General features: G+C 41.1%; 1 protein-coding gene and 1 pseudogene across 2 annotated transcripts in view; one reads left to right on the forward strand and one right to left on the reverse strand.

Moving 5' to 3' along the window:
- The window catches only part of TMEM108 (transmembrane protein 108), a 288,400-nt gene that overhangs the window by 208,292 nt on the left and 57,306 nt on the right, over nt 1–22,802 (reverse strand). The window lies entirely within an intron of this gene.
- Nucleotides 16,476–18,314, forward strand: LOC118633170 (annotated as a pseudogene).

Here is a 22,802-nt window from a genome sequence, read left to right on the forward strand (position 1 = left end):
TTTTTGGAAGGAATGCTTCCATTTAAAGGCTCATGATACTCTACACCATAAGTAACAGATTAACATGGGAGAGACTGTTTTCACTGGAGGCATAGCAAGAATCTGATAAAATTATAATAACAGTTTAGGTTTGGGGAAGTCTTAAGATTACATCATTGAGTGTTCCCACACCTGGACAATGGGTATCAGAACCCCAAAGAAGAGCTTATATACCCAGCTGGGTGTGAGAACCACTGATCAACCAACCCCCAAAGACCAGACAACCTGGTGAGCAGCCAGTTGCCTGTCAAATCTATGCTGTTCCCTCCCCTAGAAAAGCTTTATAATAAACCCTAAAGAAGGGTAGTTTTAACACAGCTACTCCCTCTTGGCCACCTGGGGGTGGGGGGTGGAGGTTAGAGAGTTGCAAACATCACTGAGTTGCCCATGACTCTAAGGAGCAGCTGGGCTGTTGGAGAGACAAAGTAGCCAGCAACACAGGTTTCAAAGCCTACATTTTGAGAACTGCAGAGATTTGTGAAATTCCTCATACCTTTGATTTTTTCCAAACTCAGGGCACCCAACCCAACACCACCAATCTTCACTTAGCATGTATTATGTGAAAGGCATTGGCACCTCCGACTTTGGATTCAGAGTAAAACATGACAACTTAGCCAGCCCCAAGCAAACAAATACACCTAGACACACCCCTACCCACACACAGCCTATGCAGTACAAGTGAACCTGTTGAGAGTATCATTAGGGAGGACCTTCAAGGTCAGCAATGATTACCATGGCAACAACAGCCAATGGCAGGCTGTCATTTTCAGCTCCAAGTGCAATGATTTGAGACCTGAGTCTCCCTTGGGAGGTTTGGCTTTTGTAATAGACCTAGATAGACTTGCTGTCTTCCATCGGGAACTTCTGCTTCTGTCTCTGGCAGAAAGGATTGCACGCTTTATTAAAGGTTGTTCATAGTCCAGATACAGAACAAGGGATAAACGTTCAGAACTCTACCGATTTTCATGTTTTGGAACAGTCATCAGAAATTGCTCAGCTCTAGCCTATTAAAAGCCATTTGGTCACTCACATGGGATGGTTCCCTGGTACAAGAGACTAAGTTCCAACCTCACTTGTTCCATTTGGGACCAACGCTCAATGCTGTGATCTATTCTTAGAGTAAACTACCAGCCTGTGAAGTGGCCTGGAAGACACTGAAACAATCTCCACCATTGCAGACAAAATGAGTACTATCTGAATTAAATGCAAATAAATCAAATACAGTTATATTTTCCTTTGAACGCACTAGTGATGCCTGGTTGACACTAAGAGTGCTCAGCAAACGTTTTGGGTTATGCTGAACCCCAATCATGTTAAAATTTTATTTATTTATTATTTTTTATTAATTTTTTTTTAGAGAGAGAGGAAGGTAGAGGAGATAGAAACATCAATGAGAGAGAACATCGATTGGCCACCTCCTGCATGCCCCCCACTGGGGATTGGACCCACAACCTGGGCATGTACCCTGGCCGGGAATCCAACTGGTGAACTCTTGGTGCAGGGATCGATGCTCCACCACTGAGCCACACCGGCTGGGCAAATCATGTTAAAATCTGACTGAATTTAATGATATGGCATTCACCCTGAGGGGAGTGTCATAGGATTGGAAGGCATCTTAGAGATAACTTAGTGCATTTGCAAAGCTAGGGCACAAATAGAGTACATGCAGACTCACCCCATTTATTTATCCTAGAAGAATGCACACTGAAGTTTTAACACTCATTGTAAACAGAATTGTGGATAATTTTCTTTTCTCTGTATTGTTCTGACTTAGAGTTTCTAATTCCCCCCCCCCCCCTTTGCAAGGGCTTGAGTTATCCTTAGTTTATGGCACATTATTATCAATATGCTTGAGAGATTCTCCCTTGCTTTACTATTTCCCTTTGTATCCTCACTTCTCCCCCTCATCTAACCCCCATATAAACATTCTGATGGGCTTGACAGGTTTCTCTTTTGTGTGCTCTTACAAAATGAGTATCATTTTATGTGCATGTGTTTTTATTTGGGGAAATGGTACTGTGCTTAATCTTGTTTTTCTTACTTTTTTCACTTGGCACTACATCCTTAAGATCCATCTGTGTTAATAAATGTTCATCTAATCAATTGCTTCTAATATTGGCACAATACTCCTTTATACTCATTCACCAAATATGAACCACTTTCATAGTGAAGGACACCCGAGTGACCTCCAACTCCCTCTTATCACCAGAATAATCCTGTGTGAATGTCCACTTATGTCTTATTATGGTGTGTTTTATATATGCATACACACACACACCTGTTTCTGTGTATATATGTGCGTGTGTGTGTATATGTGTGTGTATAGATATATATAAAACATATATATCTATATAACAAATATATTTCACAAATATATATATATAAATAAAACAAAGATATTTCACACACCTCCAAGGGTGTAACTGCTGTGTCATGGAGGTATGAGTGACCCTAATTTGAACGAGTGTGGCAAATGGTGCTCCAAAATTGGTAGGTCTATGTTCCTATTTGCAATGCAAGGTCCCCACAGACCCAAAAGCACTTAGCATAACTGAGTTCTCTAAAATTCTATACATAATATATCATTATTGATTTACTTTGCATTTCTCTTATTACTAGTGACTTGGAGTATCTTTTCCAATGTTGATGGTCTTTTGAGTTTCCTCCCCGTATACTACCTTTTCACAAACCCTTCGCCCACACTTTCTGGAAACATGTTTTGCTTTAAAAACAAGCTCCCGCCCCCCTGTGAAATCAGTTGAACAAGACAAGCAACAGACAATAAGAAAAACCCACACATGAGAACAGATGGCAGTTAACCCATCTTCTGAAAATGGCAGTGACTCTGTGCCAACAGTGAATTTGAGAATTACACAATAACAAGAGCGGGGGCGCAAAACTAGTGATGCGATGTGTGATATACCTGCTATGGTCCCTGGCTCATAGTAGATGTTCATTAAACACTACTTCCCTCTTAGATTATTACAACAAATCTGTGAGAAAAGGAAATCATGTATTATTTTTATCCCCTTTAATGGATAACAAAACTGCTTGGAGGGGTTGCCTGATGAGAGAGGCACAACCAAGTCAGGTGTGTGTAGCTTCTCCCTTCATTTCTACCAGGAGAGTAAACTTGAAAACAGTCAGCGCCCGGTTTGCATCCCAGCTCAGCTTTTAACTGGGTGGTATTAGGCAGCAAAGCCACCACCTCTTTGAACCTCAGTTTCCTCCCATTAAATAAAGTAATAAGAATGTCATTTTCCTTATGGGGTTGTACTGAGGATTAAATGAATGATTCCCTATTAGCCATGCAGAATAGTGCCAGGTACCTAGTAAATGCTCAGTGAGTGTTAGTTGCAGTAGCAGCAGCTGCTGCTGCTGCTGTTATTATTATTATTATTATTATTATTATTATTATTACTTCACTTGTCTTTGGGGTATGGAGATTACTAAATTGACATTGTAAATATTATCTTACATTAACACCTTCTAATTACATGGTTTTTAGAAACCATTTTGAAGGGTGAAAGGCCACATAACAGCATGTGAACACTTTATATCGTAAATACTGTATTTCACTCTAAAGATTTTTCATAACACATTTTTTTTCCAGTTTGGTTTTTAAAAATACCTTGAGGAGTTTTTCACCGATTTCCTAACATTTTCTGGGGTGTTTTCCCCAGGTCCTCACATCTGCAGTAATATATCTGAGGACTACACTGACGGAAAATGAAACTGCTGGGAAATGGGTTTCCATATGAGCTAGGCCAGCACTTTCGTCTTCCTTATACCAGGGTTATTCTCATTCATGTTTCTATCCATGGAAGTAAAAATGGATGTCTACTAAAGAAATAAAGTAGCTAGGGGCAACCACGGCCTTTATACAAATCACTCTCACTTTTTTCAGCTTTAGAAATAAAACAACAGAAGTGGCAGGCAGGGGAATTAAATCAAGCAGGTGAGACAAACACCAGGGTTCAGGGAGCAACAGCAACAAAATGAAGGCTGCCTGGATTCTCAAGTGGTCAGAACTCACTGAATTACAAAAATCAATACTGCGGTATGAAGAGAACAGCCTGGAGCCCTAGTATTCACATTCTGGTTCTGTTAGAACTAGCCAGGGTCTCCTGTTAGTGCTGCTTCTATAGGCTTGAGTCCATACTTATTATAAGATGAGGCATGAACAATATACCCTCTCTCTCCATATTTCCTTCCAGCCCTAAATCTGAGGGTCTTATAGTTTATTCCTTTATCTAGATTTTTTAAAAATTGTACATGTTTATATGCATACTACCTATCCAAGCAATTAGTGATGCAATGTCCATCTCTCTGTAATTCAAATGCACACATGAGAATCCAGCTGCCATGTCTAACTGGAAGACGGATTCAACCTGTAGAAAATAGCCAGGTGCTCCTCCAAGGACATCCTTTTGCCTATGCTTTTCCCAGCCATGGCTCGCCTGCAAATGTAGGCTCAAAGAGGTGGAGCTACTTCTTTCTCCAGGTAGCGTTTCTCCTCTTTCCCAAGGTGGACCTAAAAAGGGTAAAATACCCAGAGAACCCCAAAATTAACCACCACAAATATTCTGCATGCAGGATTGTTGAGAAGTGAGTATACACAGCCATATCCTGAAATCAACTAATGAAACCCTGGCAACTTCCCTGAGATCCACAACAAATGAGTATTTTGCTTCACCAAACATCACAGAGCTACTCCAACAGGTACCTTCTAGGGCTGTCAGTCAAGGAAAATAATTAGGGAGAAAACAAGCAACATCCAGTCATTGGTGACTCAGTCCTACTTGGCTCTGCTCAAAAGTAGGGGTGGGGTGCGATGGGGTGAGAACATGTCATCTTGACAAGGCCATTTTGATACATGGTAATTTTTTATGTGGCCTTAACTAAAAAAATAAAATAAAAATTAACATTTATTTTGTGGGGTTGGGAGGGGGATTTTACTCATTACTTTATGTTTTTAAATATTATCTGAAATATTATAAAATATAGGAAATAAATATATACAAAAGAATCATCCTCACCCTGGCCAGTGTGGCTCAGTTGGTTGGAGTGTCATTCCTGTATACCAAGCGGTTGCAGGTTCGATCCCCGGTCAGGCATGTACGGGAGGCAACTGATCAGTGTTTCTCACATTGATGCTTTCTGCCTCTGTCTCTCTGTCTCTTTCTCTCTCTCTAAAATAAATACACATATCTTCTGGCAAGGATTAAAAAAAAAAAGAAGAGCCATCCTCATCTGCCCCCCATCTCACAGATGGTAATCACGTATAAATAAAAATAAAGGAAGCCCACCTGGTGCGGCTCAGTGGTTGAGTGTCGAACCATGCACCAAGAGCCCGCAGGTTCGATTCCCAGTCAGGGCACATGCCCAGGTTGTGGGCCTGATCCCAGTGGAGGGCATGTAGGAGGCGGCCAATTGATGTTCTCTCTCGTCAATGTTTCTATTTCTCTTTCCCTCTCTTCCTCTCTCTCTAAAAGTCAATAAAGAAAAAATTTTAATAAATAATAATAAAAATAAAAGCAAGGGAAGGGTGGAATCCCCCTGAGAACTGACTTGTAAACTTGGTGATATTACAGTGTGTGTTTCAAAAAGACACATTTGTTTCAATGCAATTAATATATTAGGAAACAATCTGAACATAGTACAAACTTTATATTTGCTTATGAGCAACTTTATCCATGAGAAACACGAGGTGACCTCAGAAAACACACAGCTGAACCAAAGGGTATGCACATATGTGCACATAACTCCAGAGTCATTTTGTTCCTGGGGGTACCTACAACAATCCCCCTTATCACCATTCCTTCTGCAACCCAGCTCATTTCACTACAGACTTCAACAGCAGATGCTAGCATTTTTGTTTTTTTCCCCGTGGAAAAGAGCTGTTTTCCTTAGGAAAGGGGAAGGGGGAGAAAAAAAGCCCACTACATTGTTATCAATGTGGACAAAGTATATAAAAGCTTAGCACAGACATACTGTCAAAGCCCTCGGCTGTCCTTATTTTCTAACAGAATGAATATGTCAATGCAGACCTGCTAGCTGTCTCTCACCAGAACTCAATGGTGCCCTAATCTCCTTTATGGAGAGGTACTGGGGAGAATGGGAGGAGGACAGGGCAGCAAAGGCAGTTTCAACTCCATTTACTAATGGCATTAAGGGCATGGCTGAAACCTAGTATAAGTCTATGGCTACCAAAGAGACATGTTTTCTTAGACTTAATGTGAGGTGCGGAGGAAAGGCCAGCTCGTGTGGGGGTGACTAATGTGTGCACATGTTCACTACACCTGAGGGTATTATGCACTCCTTGCTTTGTTCTTAAACTGCTTTAGGGTAGCTTACAAAGATGCACATTATATAGTATGATAAAAATACATGCAAAATAAAAATAAAACAAAGGAACATTTGTGTGTGTGTATATATTCATATATAAATGAATCCACACAAATGTATATGTAAATCATAATTCAAACCCTAATTAAATAGAGTCTTTATAATCTAGGCCACATAAAAACGAGGACAAAGGGTGATGACCACCCTCAAAATGGAACCTGGGAGAAAGAGATGTAGGTGAAGGAAAATCAGGATCTGAAGCCAGAGTCTTGGGTTGAAATATCTGTCTGCCATTTACTTCCTGAGCATGTAATTTAAACCCTGAGTTTTAATTCCTCATAGATAAAGTAAGAATCCCCCCTACCTAAAAGTGTTATTTTCAAGATTAAATGACAGTGTCCCTCAGGTCATAGGAGATCACAAATTCTGCTCTAAATCTCTGGATTTAGACTTTGTGCAGATACTCAGGGCATCCCAGAGTTCAGACACAGTCTCAGTGGTCTGGCACACTACGGGTCTATAAGAGAGGATATGAACACACATCCATGACCCCCAGCCCCAAGGGGAAGTGGGTCAGAGCCAAGCTGACTCAAAGGAGTGACAGCACTGAGACCCAGAGGGACTTTGCCTGACTTTAAATTGCTCCGGGGTGGGAGAACCCTTAGGGCAGTGGTTCTCAAAATGCTGTGCCTGGACCAGCGGCATCCACATTGCCTGGCATCTTGTTAGAAGAGGGGATGAGGGGTGGGGGGGTGGGAAGAGATAAACCTCAGAACTTATATGCATGTATGCATGACCAATGGACATGGACAACTAAGCCGGGGACAGGGTGGAGGGGGGGTGGGGTGGGGGGTGCCAATGGGGTAAAAAGGTAAAATATCTGTAACAAAAAAATAAATAAAAATTCATTAAAAAAAAAAAAGAAATGCAAGTTATTGGGCTTTATCTCATACTTACTGAATCAAAGAGTCTGAGAGTGGGGCACAACAACTGGATTTTAACAAACCCGCCAGAAGATTCTGACGCACACTGAAGTTTAGGAACCGCAGCCTTAGGAGACAGAATCTTGCTTCAGTAGGTTCAAGAATGTGCATCTGGTTCAAGTCAGTTTTGAAATGGTCTGATGGAATCCCAGCATCCCTCTGCCCCTGACTGTAACTAAGCAAGGAATACACATCACCCTCTGGCTATGTGAGAGCAGTGTGCTGATCACCCAGCGATGCATGCCTCGCGCCTAGCGCCTCTTCCTCTGACCATTAGAGGTCAAGTCCCGATCGGACCCAAAATGTCACAAACACGCTGATGAAATGGCATTTGAGAGTGTATGGACAGAAAGCAATGGAGGATGTAATCCTCTTAGAATGAAAGGCCCATAGAAAAGAAAGAAGATGACCTGTTGGAGGGTGTAAATAGGGTCCACATTGGAAGGACTGATGTAGAAACCTTCCTTTCACATGGCCAGCACCCACTACTTATTTCCACTCGTCATTGTCTGCTTAGTGTTGTGGCCGCACGCTCCACTGGGTGAGCTGCTGTACTTGGTGACCACCTCCCTCCCTACACTCAAATCATCTCCAGAATCACCGGAGTTTGATTTTATGTAGCGCATACAACATCTAGGCCCCTTAATTTTTTTCCTTTTCTTTTCTCTCCTTGCTCATCTGATTGCATTTTCATCAATCCTCTAAGGAATGAATGAACAGAAAAAGGAGAAAAAAAGTAGGCAAAATAGTTAGGCTTGGTGAAGAAGAGTTGCAATCACAGTGGAAACTAAAACAGGATTTGTGGTTAATTAGTGGGTTTCAGTTATCCTGTACGATTCTGTAAGGGTCCCTGAAGACTATACTTTCAGGGATCATTTCTATAGTTTGTAAGGGTCCCTGCCTCCACTTACCAATCCTAAAAAGAAAATCTATACTAGACATAGCAATTCCCAAGCACCCTATTAAATACTAATGTTGTACCAAAACTAAGATCAGTTTGATTAGCAGGCAGGACGCTGCACCTCCTGCAAGGTATTGACAAGATGCTGTACATTATAATACTTGATTAAAATTGCAATTATTAAACAGAATATAAAACATGCTGAATGATATCTATGGCACAGACTCACTTGCTTACTCATGCATTATTAATGTATGCAATGGTTGGCAGCTTTTCTAATTCTTCCCACCATAACCTTTATGAGTTTCAGAAATTAAATAATTCTTATAATTACAAAGGAATACTCACGTTACACAGAAAACTAAGCAAATGGATATGCACTCTGTCTAATAACAGTTATAAAGTTTCCAGGCAACATTTTTGGTTATAATATTTGTCATATTCCCTTTAGAAATAGAGTCAGCTTATTACTCTACACGCTCCCCAGAGATACATGGTGACTCAATTTTGATGGAGAGATTCCATAAAAGGAATCACAAGTCATGGAATGCTGTAGTTAGGAGGAACCTTGGGAATCACTCTAATGCAACCCTCCCTCATTTTATGGGCAAGGAAATTGAGACGCAGGGGGATCCAACATTGGCCCACGATCACACTAGTCAGTAGGGCAGGGAGACCTAGTACTTTCATCTCCGAGCTCTGCAGTCTGCCGGCCTTTCCACTGTGTCCTTTGGCCTCTGAGCTTCAAGCAGAACCAACCATGGATGAAGTTTCTGAAGTCGCCTACACGACCAACTGCACCCATGGTAATAGAAAGGTGATCTTCAGAGACAAGTTCTCCATGGGGATCTATTAGCCCTTACAATGTTCAGGAAGTCCTAAGGTGTGGGGTCACTTTAGGCCACATCTTCTAAACCAGGACTTCACGTCACTTAAAAGGAGAGCATTCACCCCACAATACCCTCTGCGACGAGGCTGCAGTGTAGAGGCCGTGGCTGCTCACTGAGTCCAGGTGGAGGGCTTCCAAGCCCCTCCGGTCTCAGGCGCAGCACGCTTGCCTGCTCCTTCCTAAGCATGCTGGTCAGTCACAAGCAATCGCTCTTTCCCGGTTGCTTTGAGTTGATGTCAAGGTTTTGCTGGCAATTAAATCCCTTTTATAATTGGACTCCACCAGAAGGCCAGAGAAAGAGGCTTCAGGGCAGCGTTTTCCCACCACACACTTTTCCCTGTGCCTGTGTGTGGCTGGAATCTGACTACCACATGCGGCCACACCACCTGCAGCTGCCCTGCTGGCAATCCACAGAGGGGCCTCCGGCGCACCCTTCGGACGAGCCCTTTTGTCTTTCAGGAGTTCATGCTAGCCTAGTAGAGATGCTGGAGTATGGTACACCCTACTAATTAGAAACATAAAAATAAAGTATAATTCCTAGGATGGCAAAAGAGTCAGACACAGATCTTAAGATTTTTCACACTCAAAATAAGATGAGACGGATGTATTTGGAGGGTACTTAATCCCTTAGAGACTGCTTCGCAGGTCCAAATGGCATGGTATTCAGTTAATTTGTAAATATTCCACATGCAAGAGACTCTCCAATAATAGTTTATTTTTCCAAGCACTCTGCTGTTTAAAGCCCTTCAGTGTCTCCCTCATGCTTACAGAATAAAAAATTAGGTGCTTAGACTCCAGGGCAATTTTTTGATAATCTGTTCAACACAACTTAAATCAGATTACCTACTCTTCTAAAACCCATGCTGTATTAGCTACCCATTACTGAGGAACAAGTTCGCCTAAACTTCAGCAGCTTAAAACAACCATAAACAGTTTCTGTGGGTCAGGAATCTGAGAGCAGCGTAACTGGATGATCCTTGCTCAAAGACTCCCTTGGGGTTGCAGTCATGACGTCCAAGGCTGCGGCCACCTGAAGGCTTGACTGGGACCGCAGGATCTGCTGCCAAGACAGCTTTCGTGTGGCCTTGCCATATGGGCCGCCCCAAAGAACAGCTCGTCTCTTAGGATACGGCAGCTGCTTCCCCTCAGAGCAAGACACAGGAATGCCGACGGCAAGCCACAGTGTCTGTTTTGACCTCAGCTCAGAATCATACGTCATTATTTCCGCACTATCATGTTGGTTACACCTGCCTGCCCTATCCAGCTGGGGAGGGGACTACACAAAGGTGCAGGTACCAGTGGGGATCACAGGACGGCACTGGAGGCCAGCTACTGTGCACACTGTACTAGCCCACCTCACTGCCCTTGTTTATGCAGTTCTCTCCATATGGTCTGCCCCTCCTCCTTCTGTGTGTCTTAACGTAGTAGCATTAAAAAGCACACAGTCTAGAGTTGGAAAAACTGGGTTCATTTTCAGTCAAAGACTAGAATCTGCGTAGAGGAAGTCTCTCGGCCTTAGCCTCCATATCTGTAACACAAATGCTATAATCCCTGCTGCAAAAAAATAACTATGGGTACTAAAGAAATCCAGTACAAAAAAGTATTGTAGATTGCAAATATGTAAAATTATTTCTCAACCACCACCTTTCTCCAAGGACTGCTGCATGCCATTGGTTTTTTAAAACACCTCTCTCAATTGGAGGTCCCAGCCTCCTCCTCTGGGTTCTGACAGCACTGTATGTACTCCTACACAGTCTTCTCACATTGTGCATTTACTGTAAGTATTTAAGTGAAATTCACCCTACTGGGTTATAAATTCCTTGAGGTCAGAAGTTCCCATGACACTGTCTGCAGGACAGTCAATAATTGTTTAACTAATGAAACTGCCATGCCTTTATAAAGTCCTTTACCCTTTAACACCCATCCACAGAGACAGGGAGGGCTTTCTGAACACACTGTCCATGGGGTACACATGATGTCATGGGGGAAAGGTTGATTTCAGGTGTAGATGTCCAGAGCATCTTGGGGCCCGTGGTAGAGAATTTAGTTTGGTACTTTTTAATAGTTCTTGGGTATCAAAACCCGAGGTCTTAGGATAATCAATGGTTTTGAGGAACACATACCTACCAAATGTATCCCTCCACCTGTAGAGGAGAGAAAGTCAAGGGAGATTTGGGGTAAGCATGTTACAGCCAGAATTCTAAAGATGTTACAACTCCCCCACCTCCCCAGTTTCGTGTTCCCTGGCTATTCAAACAATCACTGATCTAGAACCTGCTGTGAAGGGTCTTTGCAGATGGAATTACAGTTACTTATTCATCAATCTTAAGAGAGAGAGAGATGATCCGGGTGGGCCTAATGTAATCACATGAACCCTGAAAAGCAGAGGAGTCACAGAGATGCATGGAATGGGGAGGCAGGGAAGATGAGACAGAGGAGACTTTGAAGATGGAAGAGGGGAACCAAGAGCCAAAAAATGTGAGTGGCCTCTAGAAGCTGAGACTCCCTCCCCCGGATGACAGCCAGCAAGAAAATGAAGATCTCAAGCCTACAAAGACAAGAAACTGGATTCTGCCAACAACCTGGTAAGCTTGAAGTGCACCTTGATTTCAGCCTTGTGAAACAGGCAGGAGTCAGCCAAGCCAACTTGGACTTCTAACCTGTGGAACTGGAGATAATAAATGTGTGGTGTTTGAGCTGCTAATGTCCAGTGATTTGTATGGCAGCAACGGAAAACTAACACAAAGAATGAGTTAAGCACAGCTGGTATGGCTCAGTGGCTGAGTGTCAACCCATGCACCAAGAAGTCGCCGGTTTGATTCCCGGTCAGGGACATGCCCAGATTGTGGGCCAAATCCCCAGTGAGGGGCATGCAGGAGGCAGCCAGTCGATGTTCTCTCTCGTCGATGTTTCTATTTCTCTCTCCTTCTCCCTTCTTCCGTCTCTAAAATCAATAAAGAAAAAAATTATTAAAAAAATAGTAAGAGTTGAATGCTGTGTGGGTTTCTGAAAAGGAATCAGGGCTCTTCTCTCCTGATCTGCAGTCAGCTGAGAAGCTCTGAAAGAACCTGGGCATCCAGCGGGGTCCAGAGGACAGGAGAGCCACAACAGCACAAGTGAGCATAGAAGTGCATGGAGGCCACCTTACATGTTCTGGGAATACCAAGAGTCTCCCCCAAAGTATCAGAGATGAAGCAGATGGACCAGGCTCCAGGGAACCAGCAGCATCTGCAGGATCTGGAGCCCAGGAGGCAGAGCCGGAATGATCACTTCAGCTGTGCACTCAGCAGACCAGGAACCCTCCATCTGAGTGAAACTGTCAGAGTCCGAATATCACCTACTCCCCTAAACCTCACCCTACAGGCGAAGGACAGGAGAAGGCAGAAGAAAAGAATTCCAAATCAACTGAGTATTTACTCAGACTATAGACCGAGGAAAAAGTCTGGACGTCCTTGAATTGATCACAAATTGGAAACATTTTGTTTTCTGCCAACAGAGAAAATGGAGGTTTAAGAGGTGAGAAAAGTTCAGTTACAGACTAATAAAGCTCTACTTTGCATACCAAGTCTGTGAATTATAACTTCCAAACACAGATAACATTTACTGAGCAGTTATTATCTTCCAGGAGCTATATTTAATATGCATCCTATAATCTAATACCCATAATAACCCTCTGAATCTTGCACTGTCATCATCCCCATTTTATAGGTAGAGAAATCAAGGCTAAGAGCTGTTAAGAAAACAGCCCAGAATATTACAGCTGGTAAATGGTAGACTCCAGATTCAAACGGCTCCCCACCTACCACTTCTCTTTGAATTCTTGGCAATGAGTGTGCAGCAGGGATGATACTATTTATAAAAGCATTTTTATGAATCCTTCTGTGATTATACTATTTATAGGATCACTTTTATGAATTATTTAGTATCACAATAATTGCAATAGCAACTGTGATCATATATTGAAGGCATACTATGTACCAACCAGTGCTAAGTGGTTTTTATGGATCATTTAAAAGTTATGGCTTTCTCCATTTTATAGATGAGAAAAATGAGTCTCTCACCCATCCAAGAGCACACAGTTACAGACAGATGTGGGTGTGGGCACAGAAGAAAAATGATGAAGGACTCTGACAAAGGGAACCACATTCAAAGGAAAGGCCTTGGCCCTACATTAAAAGAACTAGTGAAAAATGTCCAGTTATATGTCTGAAATTAAAATAAAATTTTAAGATGTATCATTTTTATGTCTTGCTATTTCAACCAATGCTTTAAATTTTAAAAATCATGCCTCAAATTAGAAGGTTTCTACCATCATTTTAGAGAACTGAAGTCCAGAATGTAAGAGGGCAAATGTCTCCAGATGAGGCTGGAGAGGTTGGGACTGCTCAAGTCCTCGCAGCTCTGCATACATGCTAGGACATGTGGGTTCATGGGACTACAGAGGAGCAGGGATGTGGTTAAGATTCCTGCTTCAGAAATGTGGAGAATGCTTTGGAGAGAGTCAAGACTAGAGGCTGTTTATGTAAACCAGTGAAGAAGTGATGAGACCTACTAATGCTGAGAGAGTGAGGGAAGCACAGTTTGGAGGGTCAGTGCCTAAAGTCAACAGTGCTAGGCTGGCCAATAAGACAATGGTATGACAATGGGAGCTCCTAACGCACTCTTCTGGAAGACTGTCTGGCAGTATATTTTAAGAATCCTTACGATGATATGTACCTTTGACCCAGCTATTCCATTTTCAGGCACTGTCCATAATAAAATCACTAGCAATTTTCACCCATTGTTTTACATACAAGGCCCACTACTTCTAAGAGCAAACGCTGAAGACAACTTGAAATGTCCAAAAATAGGGAACAAATGATAGTCCATCTAAATCATGGATATTTCACATATGTGCATATGACAATGAAGAAATGTTCTTAATTTAGGTAATAAAAGCAGTATTTCAATTTTGAAAGTCAAAAGTTATACAAACAACTAGGTTTAGATGTCTAGATATAAACCCACATAAAACAAAACTTGAAAGGCTATTCACGGTGATTAATTATGGTAATGATTAACAACAATGTCTGTGATGTGGGGTTACAGGCTTTTTATTTTCTTTACTGTGCTCAACTACATTTTCTGGATTTTCTACAATTAACATATTACTTCTCTAATCAGAAGAGTATTAGGAAAAAATTACTTCCAGCTTTCAGATTTGATAATGGAATCTAAGTCCTAATGTCTAGGACAAGTTTTAAAAAGTACTCTTTTGGTGGTACTGAACAAATCCTAACTCTTCACTACCTTATTGATTTAGATCATATATCCTATTGGTAAATATCTATTCAGGCTGAAGAATTCTCATTTTTTTTCAATCTATCCTCACAAACAGCCCTTCTCTGTCCCTGATTTACTTGGTCTCCCACAGACTGAATCAACATGAAACCAGAAGACTGAAGAAACCTAAAGCAAATACCCCTACATTTGACATCCCACTGCTATTCTTTATAAAGTCATGGGGGAGTTAGCTGCAGCATCCATCCAAGCAATGGGTAGGATGAGGCATACCTCACTTTACTGATAGTGCGATCCTGAAAAGTAACAGTAAATTACACGTCTGTCTCTCTGGATTAACAACCTCAATGATGCCAAACTACAGATGAATTCTACACAGAAGTCTAACATTCAGATAGCAATAAAACAGGTAGTAGTAAATATACTGGATATTAATAAAACAATAGATAATTTCAAAGCAACCTCAGTGCCACCTGTATACATATGTGATTACTAGATAGACAGGGAAAGTGATAAGAACTGGACACGAAAATATATTTTCATTTTTTAATTAGAATATAATACATTTATAAGGCTCTTTATAATTTACAGAGTGGCTCCATATCCATTTATTAGCTCATTTAGCTCTTATGAAGCTAGCATGTCATTTTATAGGTAAACAAAACTCTATTAAGCATACACTGATTTCTAATTTAATCCTTTAAAAGGCCACCAGTGTTATTTTTCTAATTCTTTCAAAATTGATAGATTGAGGAGTGGGCAGGGGGTTACAAATATGCAGAAAATCTGCAACTGAAAATCAACTCGTAGGCTTGTAAAAGCACCTAGATTGGGTTGTTACCAACTCCTTTGTGCCTGTACTTGTAGGCACAAAGAGAACCACAATGAAAGCTTTCTGGAACCACCCTAGGAAGGATACTGAGACATAAAAAAAAATGGCTATGTTTTCACCAACAGTGGTCTAACCCATGAGAAATCTACTTCTTTTACTTTTGTCTACTCCTTAAGTCTCAAGTGTAGTTGGAATACATTAACCACAGAACACTGTTAAGGTTTTTGTTTGAATAAAAGACGTTTAAATTGATTTGTTAAATACCAAACACCACAGATGCAGAGCTATTAACCTTGGGTGATTGCTTTTCTACACACACTGCATTCTGGAGGCAGATCAAAGGCTGTATCTTGCTCCCACAATGATCCATGGTCACGGTCTCTACATAACTTCAATAACAGTCTGGAATGACCAAGCTTTAGTCCCCCACCTCTACCCCCCAGTTATATACAATATTTCTAACATGCAGAGGGGCTGATGGAGAAAGGAAGGGGAAGATATCTGTGTGCAAACACTGACCAATGGCACCTCCTCCACGGAGACACCTAGATGTTTCTTCTTGGGGCCAGCTGCTCAGGGAAGTAGAACTTTGCCCTGGTTTTGTAGCTGCCATGTTTGCAAACCTTTCTCTGGTCACTAGTCGTTTACGCAGCGTCGGTCACTCGTGGTGCTCTGCTGCACACCCAGTTATACACACTTGGTCTTCTGGAATCTGAGAAATACGATCCACAGAAAACTGCACTGACTGAATCAAATGAGAGAGCTAATGGTCACAAAACAAGCAGGCCTTGAGAATTTGCAAGGCTCTTCGCCAACTATTGCCTATTTCGACATAGTCACAGGACAGAGCATGGGTGGGTGAGGCAGAGCCATCAGAACTGTATGTCTGGACGAGGCGAGGCATTGAGATAGAGTCTGAGGAGCTAAGAAAGGCTGTTCACTAGTGGACACATTCTAAGAGACCGAGCTGCACTGAAAAATGCCACCTGCTGCATCCTCATGAGCGAATGAAGTAAGCACTGCATCACGTGCTCCAGAAAGACACTGTGGAACAGGTTCAAAAACCAGGTCTTCTTTCTTGGGGATAACCTCAGGCAGTCTTTTTTCCTCAGTGTAGCTTACAGATCCACAGCCAAGACGGCGAAACTAGAAACACTGCAGTTGAATGGAAAGAATACTCCCCTTCCCCGCCTCCCGGCCAAGATGTCTGACATGGAGGATGATTTCATGTGTGACAATGAGCAGGCCGATGACCTGGAATACTCTGAAGACAGTACCTCTGAGCCAATGTGGATTTGGAAAACCAGTACTGTAATCCCAAAGCGTTAAAGGAAGATGACCAAAGGCAGCATCAAGTAGTTTCCAGAAGGTTTTGGAACTTGAAGGGGGAAAGGGAGAATGGGGATTTAAAGCACTGAAACAAATGATTAAGATTAACTTCAAGCTGACGAACTTTCTGGAAATAATGAATAGATATAAACAACTACTGACCTATATTTGAAGTGCAGTCACAAGAAATTATTCTGAAAAACCTATTAATTCTACTCTTGATTATATCTACACTTCTAAACAGATGGATTTACTGCAGGAAATCTATGAAACAACACTGGAAGCTTTAAAAGATGTTATGAATGATGGACTGTGGCCTGGCCAGTGTGGCTCAGTAGTTGAGCATCGACCCATGCACCAGGAGGTCACCGGTTTGATTCCCAATCAGGGCATATGCCCAGGTTGTGGGCCAAATCCCTAGTGGGGGGCATGCAGGAGGTGACCAATCAATATTCTCTCTCATTGATGTTTCTATCTCTCTCTCTCTCTCTCTCTCTCTCTCTCTCTCTCCTCTCTCTCTCTCTCTTTCAAAAAAAAATCAATAAAGAAAAAAAGTTAAAAAAAAAAAAAGAATGATAGACTGTGTTTAAGACCAACACAAAGCTTGGAAGATTGCATTCAGAATGGGAGGAATATGGAAAGCTTGAAATATTTTTATGCCAGCTATATCAGTCCTGCCAGATTGATGATGCGGAAGATGACCTGAAAAAGGGTACATGGTTATTAGAAATATATGCTTTGGAAATTCAAATGTACATGGCACAGAAAAATAACAAAAAATGTAAAGCACTCTATGAACAGTCCCTTCACATCAAGTCTGCCATCCCTCATCCACTGATCACGGGAGTCACAAGAGAATGTGGTGGTAACATGCACTTGAGAGAAGGTGAATTTGAAAAGGCACGCACTGATTTTTTTGAAGCCTTCAAGAATTATGATGAATCAAGAAGTCTGAGACAAACCATGTTCTTAAAATATTTGGTTTTAGCAAATATGTTAATGAAGTCAGGAATAAATCCATTTGACTTACAGGAGGCCAATCTGTACAAAAAATAATCCAGAAATTCTCACAATGATGAATTTAGTAAATGCCTATCAGAATAATGACATCAGAATCAAACCCATGACTCTGTGGTCCGCGGGCCAACGTTCTAGTTCTAACAGCTGAGCCAAACCAGCTAGGGCTCCTCATAGTTTTCTTTATAACTATTTTATAACAAGCATGTCTCATTTTTACAGAAACAAGAAAGTCATTAGTTTAGAAAACTCATTGTGTTTACTGGTAATTTTGTATCATCTATAAATGGTGTGCCTGTGGTTGTAACTTTATGTTGTCCATAGATAGAGCCCAGTTTATTAAAAGAAGAAACGATTCTGAAAACAAATCACAGCAACATCATAGATGACCCTTTCATAGGGGAACACATTGAAGAGCTTTTGCAAAACATCAGAACACAGTGTTCATAAAATTAATTAAGCCTCACACAAGAATACATATTCCTTTGATTTCTAAGGAGGTGAGCACAAATGGAGCTGATGCGGACACCTTGCTGGGGCAGTGCATACTGGATGACATTATTCACAGTCAGACTGGTCAAGTCAGCCAGCTCCTTGCACTGGATCAGAATAGGGGTGGTGCCCGATTACTGCACTGACAAATGGATCAACCAGCTACATTCTCTCAACCAGGCTGCAGTCAGTTCACAGGCTTAACAGAGAACACGCTTGACAGACATACTTAAGGCAACAGTGCAGAAATATAATTCTTAAAGGAACTGGAAATGGCAAAACTACTGTTGGTCGACGTCCTGAAAATCGTTGGAGTTATGGCAAAGTTGCTTTTTTTTTTTTTTTTGATCAACTGGTTTGTGTTTTGCTGTTGCATTTATCCCAAGAAAAACAGCTTTAATCTCCAGAAGAAAACCAAAATGGCATGGGATTTATGCTATACTGACATCTTGCCTGAAACATATGACGTCATAGTTATTTGTCATGGGCAATGTGACCAGAGAGAAGATTTCTGTCATGATTTTAAACACACTCACATGCTACTGTTGGTTAAATTTAAACATGTTTTACCTACAGAAATTCTCTCACAAATAACCTGCAATAACTTGAAATGCATGCACTTTTGAACACTTCCTTTTCTCATGTATAAATTACAATGTTTGCCGCATTTTGAAAAATGTCAATTCTCAAGAAAAAAAGAAAGAATAATTACAAGGGAACAAAACAGCAGCTGTTAGCTTTGCTGCAATTAAGTGTTCCGTGGAGAATTTTTGTTTTGCATAGTAAATTAAAAGTGTAATACATACAAATACAGAGGTTGAAAGTCAGTCACCTGCACAGTAGATGTAACCACCTCCTGCCCCTGACTACATGTGCCCACACATCTCATAAACCTCTTCCAGTCCATTATCTGAAATGTAAACTATTCAACAGTCACACCTCTGACCCTGCTATTAAAACAGAAATTCCTTTCTGAGCAGCATCAGATATTAAAAACCTCTTCATTAATTAATCAGAAACGATCTAGAAAGGGCCTCAGGGAATGATGGAAAAATCAGAATTATTCATTTATCAACATATATTGAGGGTCTCCTACTAAACAGCATAGGACCAAGTGGGGATACAGTGACAACTTAATTCACTTATTCACTCTAACATCCTCCCTCATTAGTTCATTCATTAATTCATTTATTCAACAGATATACCAGGAATTGGAATAAAAAACCTGCCCTCAAGGGACTACCATCCAGTAGAAGAAACAATATTTGTATCTACAAAGCAGGAATAAATACCATTACTTTAAAAACGAGATATGCAGTATGGCATTAGCAGGCAGGAGAGAGGAACACCAGGTGAGGGATCGATACGGCTCACGGACAAGGCATCAACCTGAGTGCTGAAGGATGGCTGGCACATGAACACGCCAAGTGGGAGAGATGGCTGAGGAACTGGCATGACCTACTAACCTATTGCTGAGAGGGGCCAGCGCGCAGGAGGCAGCAGGCAGGGACCGTGCCAGATGCTGGGGGAGTGGAAGGAAGGGAACGATGTGTGCAGAAAGGGAGGAGGGAGTCGCAGGAACACACAGCCCGCCCCGTTTCACCAGCATGCCTGGGGCCTGCCCTGTGTTTATGTCTCAGGCCTTACTCTTCTGATAAAGTATAATTTTGTGGATCTTATGGAGGGTCTCCAGCTAAATGCCTCGTTTTGTAGAGGGGTTTGATAAATTATCGAAGGTCACAGAGCTAATAAGTGGTTGATCCAAAGCTATAACTGAGTTTTCTTTGAAATGAATCTAGTATTCTTTCCATTTGTATCACGGGTTTATCAACTTGGCCAGCAGTATCGTGTGTGTGTGTGTGTGTGTGTGTGTACAAGAGTGGGAGGAGGAAAGAGAATGACTGACTCTGAGGTTAATCAAGAGGAACATGGGTTATGAGAGGGTTAAGAAACACAGACCTGTATATTTTCACATGATGAGAGAAATTTCATCTGGAAACAAGGACTGAACTGGAAACCTGGGCTACAATATTGCCATCTACACAATAGCTGGTCTAGGATACAACAACTCAAGCTTCCAAGACCTTCTTAGCCACTCGGGTGCCAGCTTCACGCATCAACTCCCCGCACTGTCATCACTCTTGTTATAAATGCAAATGGCAGGTTCATAGATGGCCAAGAACTGACTTCTCAGCAGCATAAAATGGAACCAGCATGAAAGGAGTCACAACCACCCACAACTTGAGTTTTCAGTGAATTGACAGCATCTCTATCATGGCCAGATTTCCAATTTAGAAAGATATGCTGTTTTAACAATAAACATGAAATGCGAGGAAAGACAAAAACCTCCTAAAGCAAGTTGCATTGGGCCTCTGTCCATCTGTTCTGGGAAATTTCTGCCTCCATCAGAATTAAGTGTTCTCCACCCAATAAGTCATATTAATTTTGCATAATTCCAGGACACTCAGAGCAGTGGTGAGAAGAATACCAACACTCTGAGTTACATATCACAGAATTAGAGAATGTTGGCAAGTATTTCAGACATCTCTGATCGGACTGTGTTTGTTAGAAGTAAAGTGACTTGGCCAAGGTGATACACATGATAAAGCTGGAGAACCAGTCTCAGAAGGCCTCCTGCCTCCAAACTTTGCCCCATCTTGGGCCTGAGGAGCATATTTTCTTGTTCTCCTGGCCAAGCAGAAAGAAGATTTTACTCCTTTATCAAGATATAGTGTACATAAAGTTCAGCTTTAATTAGGGACAGGTCCAGCTCCCCACCTCAAGTGAGGCTTCAAACCCTTACCTACTAATATAAAATATTAAAAGTGAGATGATCTTTTTCCTCGCAGGCCACTGACATGAGAGTAAAATTGTCAGATATGTCTAAGTGAACTTTGTTAGATACCTACACAAATTTGTTAACTTCTAGGTAATTTCCCTTCTCACCTTTAATTGTTTGATGCTTCTGTGAATGAATGTATTGCAATTTAAACACAGCTTTAATGAGTTACAGAATTAGAAACGAGGGCCTATTTCCTCCTGACCGCCCTCTCTATCATTTCAACAGCTATCGGAGAGGAGTACCTCAGTCTGGCACCAAAGGCGAACGCTGCAGGTCTCCCAGTGCATGCCTTGCCGTTCTGAGGCTCCAAGGGCTGTAGAAGTCACCACATTTGATAGACTCAGTACTTTATTAGACAAGGACAGGTGGGTTGAAACTTAGCAAGAGAAGGTGGTACCAAGTAATGCGTATTTTCAGAGAGACTCAAAACAAGCATGATACATTTGTGTTCTTATGATATCATGATGGTTTTTAGACATCTCTTCAATCAGAGAAGTATCTCTTTATCAGAGGTTTTAGAGAGTGAGAGTTTGCTCTTTTGGATATGACCAAGCTTTGTAAGACATTGGAACTTGTAAACCAGAAGGTCACATACAAAACAGTCAATATTAACCACTATTTATTCAGTTCATGGATTTGAATTATTTAATAATATAAAAAGGATAAATTCTACAATAATACCTTACATTTCTATACTTTATAAAAAGTTTATAAAGTATTTTCATATGTATGCTATGTATCCTTTATTTTTTATGAATACGTTTGTGGTGAGTAAAGCTGTGATTATTATTCCCATTTTACAGAGGGAGGATCTAAGGCTCAGATAGGTTTGGCTTGGCCAAGGTCACCCAAAGGGACAGGATTAAAACCAAGTCTTCAGACTTAGCCTAGTACTCTCCCTCTACTGCCTCTTTCAGTCTAGTTTGATTAGGCTTTAACTAAGAGCAGAAAAATGAACTTGACCTGTCACAGTCTTCTTTAGGCCAAAGAATTTGAAGAGGTCTCTGGTGAATAAGTAGAGAATAGTGTTTAACAAAATGTGCAGTTTTAAAGTAGGATACTAATAAATTGGTAAATCTATAATAAGAAAAACTATTCCACTCATCAGATAGTGTTCTTAATGACTTACTAAACCATGTATGTACCATAATCAATAACTGTCAGGAAAAGAATTAACAAGGAACAGAAAGTTATGACAGGTGTGCATTACTAGACATGAAAGCCACTGAGCTAATCAGCAAGTCCACAAGCATGGCTGTCTTTGGCCTGGGTTTGCAGTTACTTAGAAACTGTGACTGTCTGTTGTCACTCATGCTCACTGGAATGCTAATCTGCAAACAGGATCACTTTCTAGAGTGCAGGATAAGCCAAAACAAATACAAGTACACACATACACACACACTTCAATTCCATGAGTAATCAAAAAGAAATACAAATTAAAATAAGATACCATATTTTATCTGTGAATCTGCAAAATAATTTTTAACAGTAACACAATGTTGATGGAGTACATGGAAACAATCTCTCATAGTCCTACAGGAAATATAAACTGGAGTCAGCTTTTCAGAAACATTATGGTGATTTATTATAAATGTATCTTACGAATAACTGTAATTTATTCTAAAACTTCACAAGAACTCATCTGATGTGCAAGGATGACCATCATTGTTTTATACAAGTAAAAAACAGCAGATAACCATTATTTAACAAAAGAGGAATATCCATATAATAAAATTCTATTCAGTCCTTAAAAGTCATGTTCTCAAAGAATATTTAATGACATAGAGCATATGCTCTTCAGTACAGTATGATCCCAATTTTATAAAATAAAAATATATACCTATATGCAT

This window comes from Molossus molossus, unplaced genomic scaffold (assembly GCF_014108415.1).
Source record: "Molossus molossus isolate mMolMol1 unplaced genomic scaffold, mMolMol1.p scaffold_m16_p_18, whole genome shotgun sequence".
Taxonomy (NCBI): domain Eukaryota; kingdom Metazoa; phylum Chordata; class Mammalia; order Chiroptera; family Molossidae; genus Molossus; species Molossus molossus.